General features: G+C 39.0%; 1 protein-coding gene and 1 non-coding gene across 5 annotated transcripts in view; one reads left to right on the plus strand and one right to left on the minus strand.

Moving 5' to 3' along the window:
• Window positions 1-22,638, plus strand: part of LOC5567724 (UPF0565 protein C2orf69 homolog) — a 106,134-nt gene that overhangs the window by 42,418 nt on the left and 41,078 nt on the right. The window lies entirely within an intron of this gene.
• Window positions 22,087-22,159, minus strand: Trnav-aac. Its single transcript has one exon. It is a non-coding gene; the product is annotated as a tRNA-Val (tRNA).

Raw genomic sequence — 22,638 nt, forward strand, 5'->3', positions numbered from 1 at the left:
TGTTGATCAATTTTCGTGAAATTATTGTGCTGTTTTACACCAATATTATCAACAACAGTCAGTAATATTCTTTTATTCATGAATTGACGTCGAAAGTTTTCTACTTTTAAGCTTTAAGACATATTTTTGTATGAAAATCTTGTGCGTCAAGTTAGGCACACAATGTTCCTAATTATTTGCTATTTTGTTCAGCATGCTTTGTTGAATCGGAAATAGGAAAATAAATATTTATGGGGCTTGCATTCAAAAAATCCGTCCGCAGAACAACCCAAGGCTTTATGTAATCACATGTAAAGGGTCATTCATAGATTACGTTTTTAGGAAGAGGAGGAGGTTCAGGGAAACGCAACGATTCATACAAAATATTCGCACTTTTCATAAAATAAATGAGGCCAAGGTTGAGAGGGGTTGAAAATTGTACAATTTATCGCGGTTTATGGGCGTCCCCTAATGTTTCAAGGAAGCTTCAATAAATGCGTCAGGAGGTGAGGTGTAGGTTCAATGGTTTGTTTCTTATAATTTATACAATAGGGGGTGTCCATGAGATACGTGTCACAAAAACATACTATTTTCTACAAAAACCCCGCCCATCCACCCTACTTCACACTTTTTATATGGAGCCTTCAAAAAACTTGTATGATTCGTCACATCTTGCAGAGCACCTCCTTCCCCCTAATAACATGACGTACTTAATGTATGACCCATATATGGTTCTCGATCTATTTCGAGGCTCATACTGCCGTTGGTTCTACGCATATTTGTCCCGGGGTCCATAAGGGTGACATAGATCATGGGACAAGTAGGCGTAGTTCACGTGTTATAAGTAACGAAGATTATCAAACGGTTATTTTTGAACCGATTGTTTTCGTTCTAGTTTTTGACCAATTTGGCCTTATTTTAGCAACTACCTGCCCCGTTCCAGCGCAACGTAGTTTTCAAACCTTTCCCTTGTTTTATATCACGACGAAAATACATTAAACTAAACAATAATGCTTAACTATAGATTGAACTCAATCGCCGGTTTTATTTTCTACACTAACTAAACGCATAGCAAAAGTGACTACCGGATGACGTCATTCAAAACATTTTCCGAAGGTTCTAACTTTTATGTCCTCTCTAAAACGCTTTTTTCATTTAATTGAACTATTGAATACTGAAACTCTTGTATATTTTAAACTTAAGCAATTATTTGTAAGTGCGTCAAATAAGGAACATAGTGCGTCAAATTAGGCACATTGAAGAATTGATGCGTCAATTAAGGAACCTAATGTGTTTCACAAAAAGTCAATCAAACATGAAGAAAAGATCGTTTAATATTTTTTTACTGATTTTTGCCTAATATTATAATAGTTGAGCTAGCATAGGTTCAAATTTCAACAAAATCGGATAGATTTAGACGATTTGACAAGAGTTTGAATTTAGAATTTTCTTAACCGCGTCAAATATGGTACGTCCACGGTACCAACAAAGCTGAAACCCCCAAGAAGCTGTAGGAACTTTGCTTGTTGCCGATGAAAATGCCGTTGTTTGATGCACTCGCTATTTAGCGCTGGAATTTTCTTTTCTTCCTACATCTATTTGAATTGGAATTTTAGTGTGTTATGTAATACAGTCGAAACTGTGCAGTGCATCAAACTACTCATATAAAGATGTTTGAAAGTTTTTTTTCTTCTGTTCTGTTTACTTTTCCAAAGTACAAAAGAAGTTCCAAACCGGTACGGTTAGTACTTAATCTTAACTTACTGTACGAAGTTTGAAACCAGTTCAACTTTATCCTTTCCAAGTTGCTTTAAAGTTACCATTTGATCTTAATGTGTGCTTCCATATCAAACTAAAGTTCATTATAGGTGTGCTTAGTGCTTTTATTGAACTTGATACTAAAGTTCATAACGAGTTCACCATAAACGATTTAATCAGCATAAAAGTTTCAAAAACCTAATTCCGGACCAAATTTGAATTTATGAGTTCACTAATAAAGTCTAATCTGAACTGAACTAAGCCATCAATTGGGAGGTTATTTCCGCCGTGCCAAATACTTTTTTCACCGGATTCTAAAATTTAAGGGACTTTTTGATCAACAATTTGAATTGATTTAAAAAAAGTTAAAGACCTAGTATAAAAATAGTTTAAGCAGCAGTTCTTAGTTCTGACATTTTTTTTAATGTTTGTGCAATACTCCTGCGGAATTCAAACCAATATTATTTTGAACCCAAAGAATTTTAAAAATATCATTCAAACAGTGGCGACTCGTAACCTCTCTTTCTACCTGTTCTACGACTCTAAAAATGACTATTTCGACAAATTTAGATTATAAATCAAACAGGTTATGATCAAAATCGTCCTTTCTAACAAATCTCTACCCATATAAGCAAATTTGTTGCTGAAGTTCAAGAATTTCTAATCGTGGAACAGGTAGATTTGAGGTTAGGGAATCACCACTGCATTCAAACAATTCATAAATAACTTAGATCAAGTCCTCCGAATTTGAGCTAATCGAATGAAAACAAAACGAAAAAGTGGCAAATTATTTGCGTACCTAATTCTGAACTAAAACTACAAATGAACTTTAACACTTCACTTTTTGCAAAAAAAAATAAAATACTAAAATCACTAAGGTGAGCAAATACCTTTAAACTCTAATATGTGTTGCTTATCTTGACAGATAGGCCTATTTCGTCTGCGACTTACAGACTTCTTCAGTGTCAAGTGCTCGTAGTTTTAAACATACTCTAATAATCCCTCCCAAAGTTTAATATAAAAAAGTGTAGTAATTATGAACTACTCAACATGCTACAGCAAACAGCTGCAGAACAAAACCCTGATAATATGATGAGATTAGATTTCGATACCTATTAAATCCTTTACTCTATTTAATCTAACATGTAACTGCAATGGTATTGCTATTTTTGGAACTTGTGAAGAAATTCATGGGGGAATTCCTGTGATAATTCATGGAAAAATTCCGGAATAACTTCTGAAGTAATTATGAGAAGAATTCTGGGGCATTTCTTGACAAAATTTCCTAAAGAATTCTTGGAGGAATTAATGGTGAATTTCCCTGAAAATTCCTTGAGTGTTTCTCAGGAGGAGTTCCTAGCGGAATTTTATGAGAAATTACTGGACGAATTCTCCTAGAAACTTCTGGAGAAACGTCCTGGGTAAATTCCCATGGAAATTCTTGGAGGAATTTTTGGAGAAAATTCCTGGAAATATCTCCAGGAATTTTCTCCAGAAATTCCTCCAAGAATTTCCATGGGAATTTACCCAGGACGTTTCTCCAGAAGTTTGAATACAATTCCAAAGAATTTTCTGAGAAAATTACCGAGGAAGTCACATAGAAATACCCGGTATAATTCCTGAAGGAGATTCCTGAAGAAATTCTGTAGGAATTGTCAGAAAAACTACCTTAAGATTTCTGGAGGAATTTTTGAAAATCCTTGAGGAATCTCTGAAATAGTCCGTAGGACCATAGGAATTCCTGAAGAAACTCCCCAATAAAATCCAGATAAACTTCTTGATGATCTTCTGCACTAATTTTCTGAAGATTGTTTGGAGATTTTCCGGTCAATTTCCAAAGGAGCCTTTCATGGAAATCTCGGAGTAATTTCAGAGTAATTACCTACATAAATTTCTAAAGAATTTCCTGAGAAATTTTTGGAGGCTTTCTTGAAAAAAAAAAAAATACTGAAATGCTTCTGTAGAATTCTCCGAAGGAATTCCAGAATAGATTTGTGGCAATATTTTGGGAGAATCTTTTAAAAAATCCGGTATACTCCGGAAATAAAAAACCTTGGAATTTCTGGAACAATAAATTCCAGAATATTTTCGAATCCTCTGTGGAATTATCAGAACCCATTCAATTTCAGTTTTCTCGTTCAACTGTTCTGGAAGGAAAGTTCATCTAGGGAGTTTTCTAAGAGTTCCTCCGGACATTCTTCTATGCGATTTATTCTGAAATTCTACCAGGGTTTTCTACAAAGATACATCGTAAAATTCCACCGGGGATTCATCCTCTTGAAATTCCTTCGACGACTCTTCTAGAAATTTCTATGGAACTTCCTCTGGAGACTGCTCCACAAAGTCCATCGTAAATTTTTTCAGGAATCCCTAGCGGGATTGCTCTAGCGATTGTCTTCAGGAATTCTCCGAGGGATTTTTGCAGGGATTCTCAAAAATATCCTATAGGAATTTTATCTGTAGAAATTCCCAGGATAAAATCTAGGAGAATTCTGAAACGAATTCACTGTCAATTCAATTTTCAAATTTTCAGGGAACCCTACAGGGATCTGTGCACAATTTCTTCTTTTCGCTTCCAACGCTACTACCTCCAGTAATTTGGTTTAGGCATTACTTTGTGTTTTTTTTTCTATCAGGATTTTCTTCAGATATTTTTCAACTAATCCTTTGATTAAATTCTCTATATGTTTCCTTACCATACCTTGATGGCTACAGTGTAGCGTCACGCGATTGCCGGACGTATTGTAGAGCTCCATCTTCGTCGGTCTTGGGTGAAACTTCTCCACTTGCCCCGAACGTTTAGGGTCGCCAGGTCCTCTTCCACTGCGTACAGCCAGCGTATTCCCCGAAGCCGCCGACCTCTACCTGGTTCCATGCTAAATATTATTTTCGCAATTTTTTCTTCCGACATTCGCACTAAGTGAACAGCCCACTGAAATCTGCCGTATTTTACACGCTTGATAATATTCGCATCTTTGTACACTTGATACAACTTGTGATCCATGCTTGTGCGCCACACACCATTTTTGAGTTTCCCACAAAGTATTGTCCTCAGCACTTTACGGTCGACAACACCGAAAGCTTTCCGGTCTTCCTCTTTCAACGTCCAGGCTTCGTGCCCGTAGAGAGTCACCGGAAGAACCAATGTCAATGTTCATCCTGTTCCTCGCTACATTACCATTTTCACCGTTCAGTAATTGCTGAAAGTGCTCCTTCCACCTGGCAGCCACCGCCATTTTATCGGTCAGCTCGATCATTGCACATGGCGGGCACTGGTACGGTATTGTGCCGCGCACCATTGACCGTTGCATAGAATCTCCGCATATCATTCCGGTTCATGCTTACTTCAGCTTCAGCTACCACACTTTCTTCGTGCTGCCTTTATTTCCTGCGGTGGAATCGCTTTTCTTCGGCTCTCTGTGCCCTGTACCGCTCTGTTCTGTCGGGTACCGGCCACAAGCATACGGCTTCTGGCGACATTCTGCATGTCTGTCACTCTCTGGCACTCTTCATCGAACCAGTCGTTTCGTCTTCGTCGTTGACCACTGCCAATCACTTCCCGCGCCGTTGTTGTCACAGCTTCGTGGATAGGGTCGACATCTCCAGCAACGTTGATTCTTCCCAACTGCTCGTCTAGCTGCTGGTAGTACTGTGCAGCTACCCTATCAGTCGACAAGCGTTCTGGAACTCGTGACGCTGGATAACCGCGCCCGAATTTTAGCTACAACGAGATAATGATCCGAGTCGATATTAGGGGCTCGGAAGGTCCTGACATCCATGACATCTGAGAACCAGCACGTGGTCTATTTGGAGGCAGGCATCGCCACTCGGGTGTCGCCAGGTGTGTTTGCGGATATTCTTTCGTGCGAAATAGATACTGCTGATTGCCATCCCTCTAGCAGAAGCGAAGGTTACTAGCCGCAGGCCATTATCATTGGTAACGAAATGAGAGCTTTCCGTTCCAACGACGGGTCGGAAGAAATCTTCCTTCCCGATCTGCGCATTTGCATCGCCGATGACTATCTTGACATCTTGTTTTGGGCACTCTCCGTAGGCCTTATCCAGGCTCTCATATAACTCATCCTTCATGTCATCGGGCTTATCGTTCGTTGGCGCCTATATGCTGATCAGGCTGTAGTTGAAGAACTTGCCCTTCATTCGCAACACACAGATGCGGTCGCTTACCGGTTTTTACCGAATAATTCGCTTCATCTGCTTCCCAATCACTATGAAGCCAACTCCACGTTCTGTTCTGTCGTCACCGCTGTAGTAGATGTGGTACTTGAATGAAGTGTTGGCGATGGGGTCCACCGCTGGGAACTCACGTTCTCCGGTTCTCGGCCAGCGTATTTCCGGAATAGCTGCCACGTTCACGCCGACATTCCGCAGTTCAAGAGCCAGGAGCCCAACACGCGCGGGTTCATTCGAAGTTCTCACGTTCCAAGATCCAACTTTCCAATCGTTGTCCTTTATTCGTTGCCGGGTTTGTTGCCGTAAAATCAATCCGTTTGCTCAGAATACCTCTGCATCTCCACAATCACCACGGGAAGGGTGTTTATTAGTGGAGAAGGAAAAGATCTGGGAGTCACCTTTGGTCGGTGATGCGATCCATGGATAAGGAGGAAAAATACGGTTTATACCTAAAGCTAGTTTTTAGTTTTGTCTCGAAAAGTTTTTGGTAGAAGATTTGAAATAAACGTCAACATCTGTAATGTCGAACCATTCAAAAGAAGTTTTTATTAATGGCGAAAAGAGAAAAATATATGCGTATGTTTTAAATTATATGAAACAGGAATAATGCCGACACTTGTAGTGAAGAACCATACATTGTTTGTTTGAAAATTACATAAAAGTATTACTGAACATTTATGCCTCAAGAAGAAAAGTCTTTGGTAGAAGTTTCAAAATAAACGTCGACATTCATAATGCCGAACAATCCAAAAAATATTTTAAGTAATGTCACAAAGTTTCTATGTTTATTAGAATTGTATAAAACAGGCATAATGCCGACACTTGTAGTGACGAACCATACAAAGTTTGATTGAATATTACAAAAAAGTAACGTTTACATGAAAAAATGTGTTATCATAAGCATGAAACGAGCTCACCAGTTGGTAATCCATCCTCGACTGAACACTCGCACTCACACAGCGTGAACAGCAAAACTTCTCGGCGCCTCGAAAACGAACCGTCTTGCTTGAGCTTTCCAAAACACGCGTAACGAAAACCAAACTCCCGGCCTCCCGAAAACGAAGCGTCTTGTTTGGGCTTTCCGAAACACTGCCAAGCAAAACCCACAAACCGAAAACCGAACTCCCGGCGTCCCGAAAACGAAGCGTCTTGTTTGGGCTTTCCAAAACACTGCCCAGCAAAACCCGCGAACTGAAAACCAAACTCCCGGCGTCCCAAAAACGACCGTCTTGCTTGGGCTTTCTAAAACACGCGAACCGAAAACCGAACTCCCGGCGTCCCGAAAACGAAGCGTCTTGTTCGGGCTTTCCAAAACACTGTCCACCAAAACCCGCGAACCGAAAACCAAACTCCCGGCGTCCCGAAAACGAAGCGTCTTGCTTGGGCTTTCCAAAATACTGCCCAGCAAAACCCACAAACCGAAAACCGAACTCCCGGCGTCCCGAAAACGAAGCGTCTTGTTTGGGCTTTACAAAACACTCAGAAAGTCATGAAAAATACTTACAGCAGGTTTACTTGTCATAAATTAAATAGGCATTCCCAAAAAAAAGTTTCATTCAGGCGCTAGCAACCCTGTGAAGTGTTTCTGGAATTGGGTCCTAAAATTTTTAATGAAATCTTGTTTTTATTTAATAACACGAAAAAGCATGTTACTGTAACTACTTTAGCAATTTTTCCCGCTCAAATAATGGCTATATCATGTTTATAATTTAATTTTAAAATTTGGTCCATAAATGAACCTTGACACTTTTGATCATGTTTGACGTTCGCTTAGTCGACAAAAACACCACAGGGGTTTTAGTTCGACCACGGGGGTTGTTCCTCTCTGACATTTCGTAAGGGACACGGAAAACAAAATACACCCAAAATTTGAGTTTAAGCCAAAGGATGTGACAAAATCTAAAAAAATGTTTTTTGGGCTTAAACCAACGGAAAACATTAGAAAATTGAGTAAACATGTGTTTTTGGCCTAAACTCAAGCGTTTGGCACTAAAATTGGGACAGGGCTTTAGGACCCTATTATTCGCTTAGAAAATCCAAGATGAAGTTCCAAGACGGAATTCCCTAAGGAGTTTCTGGAGAAATTCGCGGAAAAATACGTAGAGATACCCTCACAAGAATTGCTGGAGACAATTCCGAAACAGCGTTGGGGGAATTTTAGCAAAAAAGCCCAGGAAGTTTTCTAAAAAAAAATACGGGGGGAATAATGGAATACACGGTGGACTATTTGGCGGAATGCTTAAAAAAAACCTTGAAATTATTCTTGGAATAATTTTTCTAGCAATATGTTGGAAAATCTCTGTCAGAAGTCCTAAATAAATTCTCAAGGATATTCTTGAAGGTACCGTCGTTGGGGGTGACAATGGGTCAAAAAGGGACTGTTCAAAAAATTGAAGACAAATATTTATTCACAGCGGCACCACAAGTGAATGAAAAATGACCCAATCTCACCCCATAGAGGGGGTGACATTGGGTCACTGTAATTGAAATAACTTGTTTTTGAGAATATGATTTTAAAACCATTCACAACTGAAAAATATTGACAGAAAAACGATGCAAACAAGAAAAAAGATATCTAAGATGTTTCACAAGTATGATAAGCCCACTTAAAAGAAAAATTATACTGAAAATTGAAGAGCTATGAGAAAAAATATGTAAACCCAACATTTATCGTCAAGTTTAAATAAATTTTCTTGGTTTTTCCCTCAAATTGTCTTCAAAGTCTCATCCCCATTGCTATAAAGTGAATATTTTAAACCTTCGCAAATTGTTAAATTTCGGTGCGACATTCCACGATCAATAAATTTCAGGCAGAAGTTGACGTCATAATCCCAGTATTTCAGCGATCCAACTCATTTGTACTTCCGTAAAATGTTTCTATAATATAAAAACACTGATAAATAATCAAATTTAGAAAAAAAAACACCCTTTTGATAAAAATTTACGATGTTGCTGCGCACGAAACACAGTTGCTGGTTTGAGAAGTTGTTCAAATGCGTTGTATTGTTATTCAATGCACGGAATACTCAAGTATACTTGTTTGATGTTTCAGAGATGCTGTATTTAGAAAGAATAAACACATCTTAATGAAAAAAAAGAACATCCGGCACCGTAAAATGTCAAAAAAGTGGACTTGGAATTTCATTTACCATCGTTCTTGCTTGACCCAATCTCACCCCCATTTTCAATGTTCTAGACATCGTACCGAAAACAATGATTTTTTTGTGAGAAAATCAAACAGATTCCGGAAAATACCTGTGATGTGTAATGAAAAGACTTTCAACATTCTACTAATACAACGATAGAGGCTAGAGTACATGCGTGATACTTTGTACAGGAGAAATTTTATGTTGTAAATTTTATCTAGTTTCTAAAAATGTATATTGTTATGAATTATGTGTAATAAGACGGGGTTGGTGGTCTGATGGCTACCGCTTCTGCTTCATATGCAGAAGGTCATGGGTTCAATCCCAGGCCCGTCCCTTTCCTCGTACTTTGTAGTGGTATATCTCTCACTTGCTTCTATCTTCCATCCTAAATATATCTCACTCAAACTATTCGTTCATAGCAAAACGCTAGAACCAGAGACGGACAAGAAACCGTTTCCCTAACGCTTCCTACTTTCACGCGCACGCCTTTCTTACGCCTGATACATAGGCAGTCTGCTAACCACAAAAGCAAACCTCTCTGCCATGCCTTTCCCCCAATCCATACACTCCCGCATGAACTGACGTGGATGCAGTGGAATATACGGTCTACGTGGGAGTCAGTTCAATGCATCATCAATTCCTCCCCCTTCCCCTCATTGGTCAGCATTCTGACGTGGCAGGTGCCATTGTTGCCTAAAAATAGAAGATCACCAGCACTTATACACTGAGGATGCCTGTTAGTCCCAAGCAGTCATTCAGTTGGTTCCTTGTGTAAGTGCATCTGATCTGGCGATACTGGAGTGCATCCACGGGCGGCCAATCAAGCTCAAGCTCAAGCTCAAGCTCATTGTTATGAATTATGTGTAATAATATGTTCCCTAACATATGAATTATTCATTTTAGTAATATCAGTGTTATTAGCTGAAATATTTCACAAAACATATTTTTCCGTTTTGACCCAATCTCACCCCCTAGACCCATTGTCACCCCCATCGACGGTATTACTGGAATGATTTCTCGCGTAACTTTTCAAAACGTCCTAAGTAACAAATGTAAACAAATCGAGATTATCATTGCAAATCATTTGCGTTGCACCACTTAGCAGCGCACTAGAACACTCGTTCTGATATATAAACAACAAATTAATCTATTCAAAGCTTAACAAAATGACCAATGTTCAAAACTGCATCGCTTTTAATCAATTGTTACATTGGACCTTTGATCGGAGAACCAACCACATGTCCTATGTAACATTTATGAATAAACACGATTCTAATGTTACATTGGACATTCCTTAATAAAGCTTTGGAATGGAGTTTATAAGGTAGAATGATTTGTAGAAGCGTGTCTGAGACACTACTTAGATGCATATAATGCCATAATAGCTTCTCAATCATTTCAGTCGATATTTTCAAAGTCGCACTGCCTCGCAAAATTGAAAACGCTCAAGTGACAAAAAGAGAATGAGTTACACAAAACTGTATTTTGGTCTTTTTGCCAAACCATGTTTTACCGTTTCGCTGGATTGGATCAGCTGCAACATCTCTTTTCATATTATTAGCGCATTGCGTGCATATAGGGGAATGATATTGAGCACAATATTGAGCATCATGATGTCATTGTATCAATCTGATTCAGATGCATGGTCGATCAAGCATATAAATATCCTTCCCGGCAGCAACACGAGCAACGTACATGCGCGACTTGCTCACACCTATTTGCAGAGCGATCACCGAAGAGAGGAGAAGCTGTATGTATTTGTTAGACGTGGGCTCCTTTCTCGAGTTCCTACAACAAGATGGACGGCGTCGTCATCGTCATCATTCCCCACCGCAATTTCTTGTTTCAACCGACGGCTGGTGCTGATTGCAACACAGCCGACACCACCACCACGTCATGCAGTGGGAAACTCTCACATGATCATGTGGGCGGGGGGAAAATTGAGGGAGAATCAGTGAGAGAGCAAAATGTCCTACATACAGCTCAACGTTTCCCCTCCTTCTGTTGTTACATAGGACACATAGACGGATGGGAAGAAGTGACGTCGTGCGATTGAATGAATCAAAACAAAGCACAGCTGGTGTCTCCGATTAGCACACCGCAACAAAATGTCGATTATCAGCGTATTGAGTGCATGTAGGGAAATGATATTCAGCATCATGATCTTATTGTATCAATCCGATTCAGATCCATGGTCGATGAAGCATATACATATGCTTCACGGCAGCAACACGAGCAACGTGCATGCGCGACTTGCGCACATATATTTGCAGAGCAATCATTCACCGAAGAGCGGAGAAGCTGTATGTATTTGTTTGGTATTGGTTTCCTACAACACAATCGACGGCGCCGTCATCGTCATCATTTCCCACCGCTATTTCTTGTTTGCGCCGACGGCTGGTGCCGAATGCAACACAGTCGTCACCACCCGTCGTGCAGTGGGTAACTCACACACGAACAAGTGTGGGCGAAACCAGCATTGAAACGGGAGGAATATTGGGAGAGAAACAGTGAGAAAGCAAAAAGTCGCAAATACAGCTCAACGTTTCCCCTCCTTCTGTTGTTACATAGGACACATAGACGGGGGGAAAAACTGACGGCGTGGCATTGAATGAATCAAATTGTTGTTGTTCGCGAGAGACTTTAACCCGAAGGTCATTCGTCTCTTCTTTAAATGAATAAAAACAAAGCACAGCTGGTGCATGCGATTATCACACCGCAACAAAATGAGCAGTTCAACTTGAATGTTGAAGCAGTTCAACGCACGTGGATACAAAATGAAATAAAACATGATTGTGGTGTGCTCAAATCAAAATATCCGATGTTACTATAACTGAAACAAAATGACAGAAATGAATGTCCAATGTAACAATTGTTAAAACAGAACGACCTATGTGATTTATCCTATGTACATATTTTTGGTCAAAACGTCCTATCTGATGTTTTTATAGATTTCAGTGTAATTTCCAAATAAATTGACAAAATTTCATTTTATACGTTGATCTCTATTACACTGCTTCCCTTTACAAGCAACACAGTGGGGAAAAATTGTTTCATTTTGATACAGTTTCAAAATATATTTTCACAACCTTCAAGCTCGATTTACTCGAAATGTGTGAATTGTTAGATAGGCCGTTTTGAAAAGTTACGCGAGATTTCTTCAACATATTAGAGTTTAAAATGATCGCCAAAACTTTTTTGAAAGCTTTATCCTTCCTTAATGCGATGCCACTAAGTTTATTGTATATTTCGAGGGAAATATTAGACACATCGCATGAAGAAATATCATAGATTATAAAAAATGGGCTTTCGGCAAACTGCTTAACTTGCTGGCAAACGAGTGGTCCACCAATTCGAGGTAACCAGAACGCTTCTTCATTAGTTTTAGCATATTCTAGCGAACAGCGACAACAAATTGGAATTCTTTCGATGTGTGCCGAAGGCGTTTTCAGCGAGAATTACAAAATGAGTTAACTAATACTTAACACATAGAAATAAACTCCAAAATTTCGTTTTCGAAAGATTAGTACTTTTTTATTTAGCATACTATTCAAAAAAAAAACATTGTTTCAACAATCTTTCTGTAAAAATGCACTCATTCAGTCGCAATCCTACCAGCGAGTTTTCGTCTAGTTACCCATCTAAGTTAAATTATTATTATGCGGAAATTTACATAAATATGAAAGAACTACGCGACCACCCATTGCACCTACACCCACTACAGCTGCCAAGCTGTCCGCGTATCCTTTGTTATGTCCTCAAAGCTGTCCTGTCGGTGACTAAGTTCCAGGGAAGCGTATGATGAGATGATGGGCTCTCAAGTTTCGCTGCTATTGTGCGCTTGCAACGATTATGAATAAATTTCCATTTCACTAATCCACTGCCATCCTGAGCCTGGTAGCAACACCAGTTAGTGGTGTATCGTTGCAAGGCGGCAGCATCCGGTAGGTATGTGCAAAATGTTTATGGTTTCAAGTTAGACTAGTACTACTGGCCAGAATAATGCAGGCCGTGGTAAATAAATAGATGGACGATGCCGTCATTCTTCATAAACCTATTGGACTTCATCTTCTTGGTCTGGTTGTCCAGTCGATCGGCGGTGGGGGGATTAGCAGCATTTTAGCCCACATTCTTCATATTTATGTGATATTAAAATGTGGTGACTCAATTACGACGAACTTTGTGTAAATTGAAGAATTAGAAGCGTTTTATATAACTTCAGCGACAAAAATAAAAATAAAACGTATATTAATTGCATTGGCCATATGGAGACGTATCCTATTCCCGGCATTATTAATTCATTTCGTCGTAAAAAGGTTCACGAAAACTGTTGTGCTCAAATTTTAGATACAAAACCAAGTTCAGAACAAAAATCGCCTATGATCAAGTGATTCATTATAAAGGGTGTCAAAAACCTGGAAAGTTTGGGAATGTTAACCTGGCAAGTCAGGGAATTTCAGTTGAGGTCAGGGAAAAATACTCATGCACATTATCACATATTCAAATAAGTTGTTTCAACAATCGAGTTTGTAAATTTATTTCAACAGAAGGGACTGACTGAAGGAAATCTTTAAAAAATGTTCAAACACTCCCCAATGGAACAAAAACAGCCATAAAAGATTGGCACAAAAGCGACAGTCAGTCCCAGATTTACATAAACATTTCTATCTTTCAAAAGTGATTTCAGTTTGCCGTTCCGTGTTGGAAAATTTTCGCTTCTTAGGAGGCCTTGTAGCAGCTGGGTTTAGCCGCAAGAATGCACCCACTTCGTATATTTATTCGGCGGATGGAAGCGCGTGTCGTGCAATTGCGTTATTTTGTTGCTCAGTTTAGTGATGGAAGGAAAACTTCACTTGTTTCGTCATTCTGGCTGTGCTTTTGTGCTATTCAAGGGACCGAAGTTTATTTTAAATTCTAATCCTCTTTCGCTCGGAGAGCTGGACGATAAGCCTGTGCAGATGCTGCGAGCTTGAGTGGACCGAAACTATCAGATCGGAAATTATTCCAACGATTGCAAGATGATTACTATTGTTCATGGTTTATGTTCAGTTGATTGTAACTTTGTAGATTTAATTCTTTTTGAGGTCTGGTATGAAGGGCGCTTAATTTTAGTAATTCAGGCGCGCCTCTATGTAAGGCAATTGTAGATTCAATATCGGCACACGAGTTTCGTTGGGTAAATCCATTCGAAATCAAAAGATTCGAACGGCTACCCGACAGAAGAAAATTAGCTTGTGAATGAGTTTGATTAAAATTTGTCTGATGGGTATGATTTTTAAGCAAGCGATCGTTAACTAAAAGATAAGCATTATTGGAGATTCTGCCTGGGGAATTTCGGGATCGAAAAACGCTACTGTTCATCTGCCTGGTACGAGCCTCGACGACTCGCCTACGCGAAGGGCAATCCCAAAAGTTAGACTTATGGTTGCCCCTGCAATTTGCGCAAATAATCTTTTTGGTGTTTCCTTCACAGGACAGACGTCCTTAGCGTGAGAAAAACCTCCGCAAATCATACATTTAACGTCCATGCGGCAATGTTTTGTATCATGACCTCACTTCTGGCACCGACGCCACTGAGCGGGGTTCTGGAAATTTCCTCCAGGTTTCTTGAAATGTTCCCATGTCACAAAGACATCGACCATAAGCTTTAATATTATTTAGATCGTTTTTGTTAAAGTGAACTAAATATTATTCTTGAGAAAGCCCTTTCCGATGAATGTCAGATTGGGTTCTCTTTTTCATGATTACTTGGACTGGGGAAATATTCAAGTAAATCATATATTCCATTTTTGATCTCTTCAGGTGACTTATAGTCAGTCAGTTGAGAGATCTTTCAAGAAGACTTTGAACAAACGTTCAGTTATGTCGTCCCAAGTATAAAAAATGTGCTTCTTCTCTTCATGATGTTTGAGAAAATCGTGATCTTTAAGAGCTTCCGGCAAAAAGCGGCAGTCTCCTTTCTTTGCGATTTAGAAGGGAACCTTGATTAATGGAGTTCAAGATCTCCTGCTTGAATCCTCCAAATTCGGAACAACTGATTACAATAGGCGACACACTTTGTTTCCTCACTTGAAGCAAAGAGCCTGGGCTAAAGGCTGTTTCGATTTGGTATTCAGAAAATTTGTCTAGAGCATCGAACTGATTGCTCTTTCCGATGCAATTATCAACATTAATCATTTCACCCTTGGAAGAAACCGTGCATTCCGGAGAAATGTCCTTTCTTTCATTTTTGCCACGTTTGTTCTGAAGGAATTTCCGTAGGAAATTCCGAAGGAACTACCGATGAAAATTCTGTAGGAAATTCCGAAAGAACTTCCGTAAAAAAAACCGAAGGAAATTCGGTAGGAACTTCCAATGGAAGGAACTCGAGGAATATCCGGAGTCAGAATAATTTCTGAAAAAACTTCCAAGAGGAACTTCTAAAGGAATTCGTGAAGAGATTCGCGTAAGAATTCCTGGAGAAATTCCGAAATTCCGGAATGAAAGTTCATCTGGAAGTTCCTCCGAAAATTTTTCTAGTAGGTCCTCTGAAAGCTCTACGATGTGCTCTAAGAGTTCCGTTGGACATTCTTTTAGGTGTTTACTCCTGAAATTAAACTAGCGTTTTCTGTTTTCTACGAAAATTCCTCGTGAAATTTCACCCGTGATTTGTCCAGCATTTATTTTGGGAATTTTTTCAGAAATTCCTTTTGAAATTCTTTTGTGGATTCTTCTAAAAATTTCTATGGAAGTTCCTCTGAAGATTTCTCCAAAAAATCCACTGTATATTCTTCTAGGAATCCCTTATGGGATCGCTGTAGAAAATATCTTAAGGAATTATTCGAGGGATTTCTTCAGGGATTCTTAAAAAAATCCTTTATAGGTATTATTCAATGATTCCTTCTGAATTCATCTTATAAAATTCTCAGGACAAAATCTCTGGGAATTCTGGAAAGAATTTACAGTGAGTTACTGTTGAGATTCATTGACTTTAAAAATCCTGTAGGAATTTCCTGAGGACTTCTTGGAGAAAAAGAATCATTGAAAAATTTCAGGAGGCCTCTTAGCCATTGCTAAAAAAAATCCTTGAGAGTTCTTAGAAAAATTATGAGAGTAATTCTCTTAAGGAATTCCTAAAACAATTCCCTGAGAAATTTCCGCACTAATTCCCTGAAGTGAGGGCTGATATCAGGTCTCTCTATAGGTATCTATTTTAATACAACTCTTTAAGATATCTATATTCAGTAAAAATTAAAGGCTTTTTTTTTTGTTATTCTAATTACAGTGAATTATGTTGCACAATTCTACAAACTCCAGAGAAATTTTTAGGGACTATTTTTTGACTAAAGCCTGTCCACGTTAAATTTCGGACACCCAAATAATGGCAGCAAAAAAAAGTTACTCATAATTCAACAAAAACAATTGTTTATTTCAGAATAAAAGAGTTATATCTACAAAATAAACAGTTGACAAGGATGTTAATCCTTCTTTCTGTAAAATTCTCGAACTTTCTGTGGTACACCCGCCATCCGTGTCCGAAATTTATCGTGGACAGGCTTTATTCAACTGTTTTTCCAAGAATTTATGTTCAAATTCTTCGAGAAAAAGCTTTGGGAATTATCCTAGTTATTTTCACAGATTTCATTTGAACTATTTTCTGGCAATCCTCCAGTAGATTCTACCCCATTATCCCGAATGCCATCAACCCGAACGACCCCGTGGGGAACGAATCGTGGGGAAATGTCATCAATATCATCTTGTCAAGATAATTGTAAATTCGGGGAAGTAGCATTCGGGGTGATGGAATTCGGGGTAATGGTACATTCGGGGTAATGGAATTCGGGGTGATGGCATTCTGGGAAATGTCATTCGGGGTAATGGGGTAGAATCCCTCCAGTAATGTGCCCAGGGATTGCTTTGATTTTTTTCCAAGACTATTCTAGGATTCCCTGTAGATATTTTTTCCACCGATCCTTTAATCGAAGTCTACTGATACTACTCAAGAAGATATTCAAAGACTTCTACAGAAATAAAAAAAAAAAATCCACGGAGGTTTATTCCAGTGTTTTTGAAGAAATTTGTTCAGGGATTTTTTTTTCCTAGAAACCATACAAGAATGCCAACGCCATTCCATCCACTTACTCCCAAGAGTTGCTCCAAAAAATCCTAGTTGTTTTTTTTTTCGAGACTTTATCAAGTACGTTTCCAATAATTCCTAAATAAATTAAAACTGTTACAATTAACTTCCTTTTGATTTTTTCTAGGAATTTCTCTCACATTTCATTCAAGCATTTCTTGCAAATATGTCTAAAATATATTTTCAAAAGTCTATTAAACTGTTAATGAATTTCTGAAGAGTTCAAATACCTGCGTTAAACTCTGATGAAATTCGTAGAAAAAATCATGATAAATGTGTACTGCAGTCTCACTTGTCGTAAATTTGCCAAAAAAGTCTCACTCAGTTGCTATGAAGTGTTTCTGAAATGGTTCACTGAGGCCATCCCGGCCTTGGAGAATACCCGGAGAAAACTCTCAGATGAGTTCCTGGACAAATGCGCGGATTAATTGGCCAGTGTTCTGACCGGACTACATGTTTTTTGGGCTTTTAACGATTAGTCAGGGTCTCAGTGTTTGGATTTTGATCCGAATAAGCCGATCGAACCATATTCGGAGAGTGTAACAATTTGCCAAAAATTTAACAGTTCGTTGCATATCGCATTCGGAGAGCCCTATGAATGTAAACATTCACTCTCTCGTTTGGTACGTGGCACGAGAGCGTTCAAGAGAAGCAACTCTCACAGACTGCAACAGTATCGAGCCATTCGGGTGATTTATACTTTGCATAAAATTGGTAATAACTTTCATATTTTCTGGTAATGCAGCCTTTAAAATCCTAATTATAATCGATTGGATCATTCAACACTATTTAGGTTGCAAACATAGCACAGAAAATAAAAAATATTCGCCTCTGTTTCTTGATCAGTATAAGAGTGGGTCAGCGAATGTTACAAGTGTTGACACACAGTGATCGGCGCCAAACAGTGGGTGGTGTGTGTCTGTCCTGTTTTTGTTCATGGCTCGTTATCTTCCACGAACGATAAATATCATGCGTGTTGTATGAATGCAGGCGGATAAATGGGATGAAATTATGGCTCGTGTGTCAATGATCGTTAAATTTTCCAAAGCCTGCAAGGTCTCCATCAATTCTGATCTTTCTCATGGAATTCTAAGCATCTGTACTTTATCAAATAGGTAACATCCAAAACTACGGCCAATTATGCAAATATTTTGTAATTTGGAATGCATTGAGTAAATTTATCTGGAACCATTAAAATGCGCTGGGTCCAGTCTGACTCAACACCGATTATTTTTTGGAGATATTTCCGGAAAAGCTCCGGAAACAATTTCCGGTAAAACATATAGTATTTTTTAAGGAATTTCTGGAAGAATTTTCGAAGCAATTGATGGACAAAATCATTAAGAAATTTACAGAGGGTTGTGTGGAAGATTCCCCGGAGAAATTTCTAAAAAAAAAATACCAGAAGCAATATTCTAAAAAGCAACGACGGAAATTATTTTGAGGCTATCATAGAATAATATCAGTTTAGCTGTCTGGAATCAAATATCAATTCCACTCCCCGCTGAACCACCAAGAAAGTGAACATAAAATTATGTAAATTTTACTGAGATTGAATTGACGACACTTAGCTGTTCACGTACCACTCAGATAAAAGATTTTTTTTTTATCTGAGCCTCTTTAGTACGTGTACGTAAGTTCGTAATTCAGTAATAGATGAAGACTTGTTAACTTGAATGTAATAAATTTATAAGCTTTCGTCTATTACAGATTTACGAACTTATCGCGATGTGAGGATACATTTTTTTTCCGTTTTCTGATTATTATTATTTATTTTTATCTACAAATTCATAAGCAAATGACACACAGAAAAAAGAAACTCCCGAATACCGGACCGGAATAAAAATGAACAGAAAGGCAAACAACTTGTATAAGGGATAAACACACCGGATGACTAAAAGTACAACAACTGGGATTTAGACTTGGTAATCAAGCTTAGAAGAAAAAAAAACCGTCAGCTTTGTGTGAACTCTCGAATACTCCAAACAACAAAAACTCACTCACTATTGCAGCCCAAGTGCCACTGAACCGCTTTTCGTCGTCATCAAAACCAACTCCGCATTCGGGAACCGGTCGGTGACAAGCGGCGGAAGCATCTTCGACAGGACACAGACTCCTATTGCTCCGAACTACAGCTGCTGGTAGCTTTTCATTCTCAGCACTCCCCCACATCGCATCGGAAAGATGCAAAACGCGAAATTGTATTTACACAACGAGATCTTGTCTCTTTGCTACAACAGACGCCGGAAATAGATGATGCCTTCGCCTCCATCCTCTCAGCAAAGGAGTACTTACCGAAAACACACTAAACTAACCTGCTGGCAGCTTCAGCAACTCCCAGCGCCGATTCACGTTGCCATTTGGGACGGTCCACAGTGACGCATGGTCGAACAATATCTCAAAAACCTATAAAGAAGTTTTTGCTGGATTCAGCAAAATGTTGCTAAATTTTGGCTAGCTTATTTGAAATTTTTGCCAAAAAAGACCAATTTTTTCAACAAATACCAAATTGATTTGACAGTTTTCAGTAACTTGCTTTGTCGAACGGAAAATTTCTGCAATATTTTGCTTATTTTTAGCTGAACTCGTCAAATGTACCATGTTCAAGACGCTCGTAAGACCGGTAGTCCTCAGGAACATTGTATCACAACCATATTTCATGTAAAAAAGCAAAAATTGTATCTGATTTTCAATTTGACTTTTGTTTCCAGCGGGATTTTACCGGATGTCGAAGAAAAATTTTAAATTATTATTTTAAGGTGATTTGGGACGCACTTAAAGTTTTATCCTGTTTTTGTATGAAGGCGGGTCCGATAGATTTAGTCACGGTTTCGCGTGTGTTTTCGTCGCTGGAGTTTTTTTTGTTTTTTCCTGTTTTGGAGCGTCTTGCTGGGTAGTGCTTCGTGAAGCCCAAGCAGGACAGTTCGGTTTTGCGTCGTCCGATAGATTTAGCTCACGGTTTCGCGCGTGTTTTCGTCGCCGGAGATTTTTTTTTCTGTTTTGGAGCGTCTTGCTGGGTAGTGCTTCGTGAAGCCCAAGCAGGACAGTTTTTACATTCAGAAATGGAATAGTGAAAAGTGAAAAATGAAAAAGTGATTTGTTTGATTTGTGACCTCAGTACTGTTGGTTTTTGGCTGCCCTAAGTTCACCGAACCATCCGGAAGTGACAGGCAGCACATAAATTTAGAGAATCAATCCGGTGAGTTTGTTCCAGTATGATACTTTTTCTTTTGTGAGCCTTCCGGATCGTTTTCGTCCGCGTCGTGGAACTTCTGATCGTTTCTTGAACGGAAAATGTTATTTTCGGAGTTTGATAATTATGTTCAGATTGCGCATTCTGTCCGGGCGGGTGTTACGCAACTAACAATCGGTTGTGGATGCTTTTTAACCGTTCGATGACCCTGGAGGGATCGATTCTGATTTTCGTATAATTTTGAGCAGAAAAACCGACTGTGTTATCCTAGTGTGTTTAGTTCGAACGCGCTTCCTTTCGTTTTTCGATTATCTAAAAATACAGTACCACCCAGTACAGTTTTTCAATGGGCACAGTACAGTTTTTCAATAGGCGTGATTTTTTATTACGCGTATCGTTATTTTATTCAATCCGATGACCCTGGAGGGATCGGTTTTGCTTTTTACTAGTTATTGAGCAAAAATATTATTGCACAATCGACAAGCATTTCGCGAAATACTATTTATACTATAAATAAGCTATTGCCGGCATTCAAAAGATTAATTTGAAAACGCTTAAACAACAAATATTTATGGTCTATCGCCAGCTTTCTAGTTGAATCCTGACAATATACCTTCCCCAACCTCCAACTCCGTAGCACTTATGAGGGTGTCGCTGAGTCGGTGGCCTCTCATTAAGTAAGTGCTACACCAACATTTCCTTCCCCTATCCCAAGTTACGGTAAAGAAGGGCGTGGCCGGGAATAGCGACATTCATGCTTTTAGTATTCTTGTTTATGATTTGAACAAGGTATACTCCCCTGCCTTGTTCTTGAAAGTAGTCAGGATGAGATTATTAAAAAGAAACATGAATGTTGCTAGTATCCAATCTACGAAGTATACCGTAACTACGCTAACGCTAACGCTATCCTGTTTTTGTATGAAGGCGCGCCACTGTGCGCCTACTCTAGGTGCTTTGAGTTGGATTGGCTAATTTATACCATTTACGGTGCAGCAACCGACCACGAGGGGATTAATCTCTTGCTCCTGCACCTCCTTTTTTGCTTGCAGCAGCAGCGTGGCGTCGTCCTTTGATTTGTGTACTCAGCTGGTGTGGCTGAGACCGAAATCCGGAGCGTAACAAAACATTCCCGCGAAGTGAAGACTCCGTCAGAAGGCAATGTGCAAATGTTTATTTAAATTTTAATTTGTGAAAACGAAGGTAGTTAATTTTTTATAATGACTATTTGACCTTCTCGGTTGGAATGAACATTTCCGAAAAGAAGAATAAGAGTTGGGTTTTATCTGGTAGTTGGTTTGTTTTATTGGTGAATTACTGCACTAGTTTGTCTTTTCGTTCAATTGATAAAATAAGGTGTGACAAAAGATTTTTTTTAAGATACTCAGGTCAAAACCGATTTGTTTGCAAGTTGTAACTATTTGTTGTTTTTGAAAATTACCGCAAGTCATAGATCTCGTTTAGAGAAGAACATCGTCTAATTCAATAAAGACAAGCAGATTAGAAAAACGAGTTGAATCATGACCGTTGAGTACATATGTAAACATCCAAGCTCGGTCAAGGTCGTATTCCTCGTCGAAGTCAAGTAATTATCATTACATTTAACAACAGTAGTACTGGTTGTTATGCTCTTCCATTTGTTTCATACTTATTTGATGCATGTGTTACGCTACGAAGGAAACTTCCACCCATCCAAAAATATTTGTTTCCGCCCGGGATCGAACCGGGGGCCTTCCGCGTGTTAGGCGGATGTGATAACCACTACACCACGGAAACCGCGCTGTTATTACCCACTTTGGTGATCAAACATATATTTATTTTTTACAATCTCTCTCCTAGCTCTCAGTACCAGTTCAGTACCCCTGACAGGCGTAAGTGCATAAGAGAGCACGAAAAGCATCGAGTGTAAATACTTAAAATACCTACCACCAACTAAATCACGCTCTGGGAGGTGTGAAAATCGAATGCGAAACGGGTATTAAATGTACCAAAACAAATTTAATTTATCCTGTTTCGCTGCTCCGTGTTGATGCTGCCGGTTGCTGTTGAGATGGCACTGGTCAGATGAAAAATATTAACTAGCAGCCGAATGGTCTTTCGAGGAAAGCGCAACACAACATAGCCATGATTCAGTTCTGACTCATTAAGAAAACGACTTCCCGTGTGTTTTTTTTTTCGATAACCAAAATAAGTTTGACTAGGAGTATAACTAGAAATATATCGATTGAATTTGTGAAACTCTCCAAATATTTGAG

Source organism: Aedes aegypti, chromosome 1 (genome assembly GCF_002204515.2).
Source record: "Aedes aegypti strain LVP_AGWG chromosome 1, AaegL5.0 Primary Assembly, whole genome shotgun sequence".
Taxonomy (NCBI): domain Eukaryota; kingdom Metazoa; phylum Arthropoda; class Insecta; order Diptera; family Culicidae; genus Aedes; species Aedes aegypti.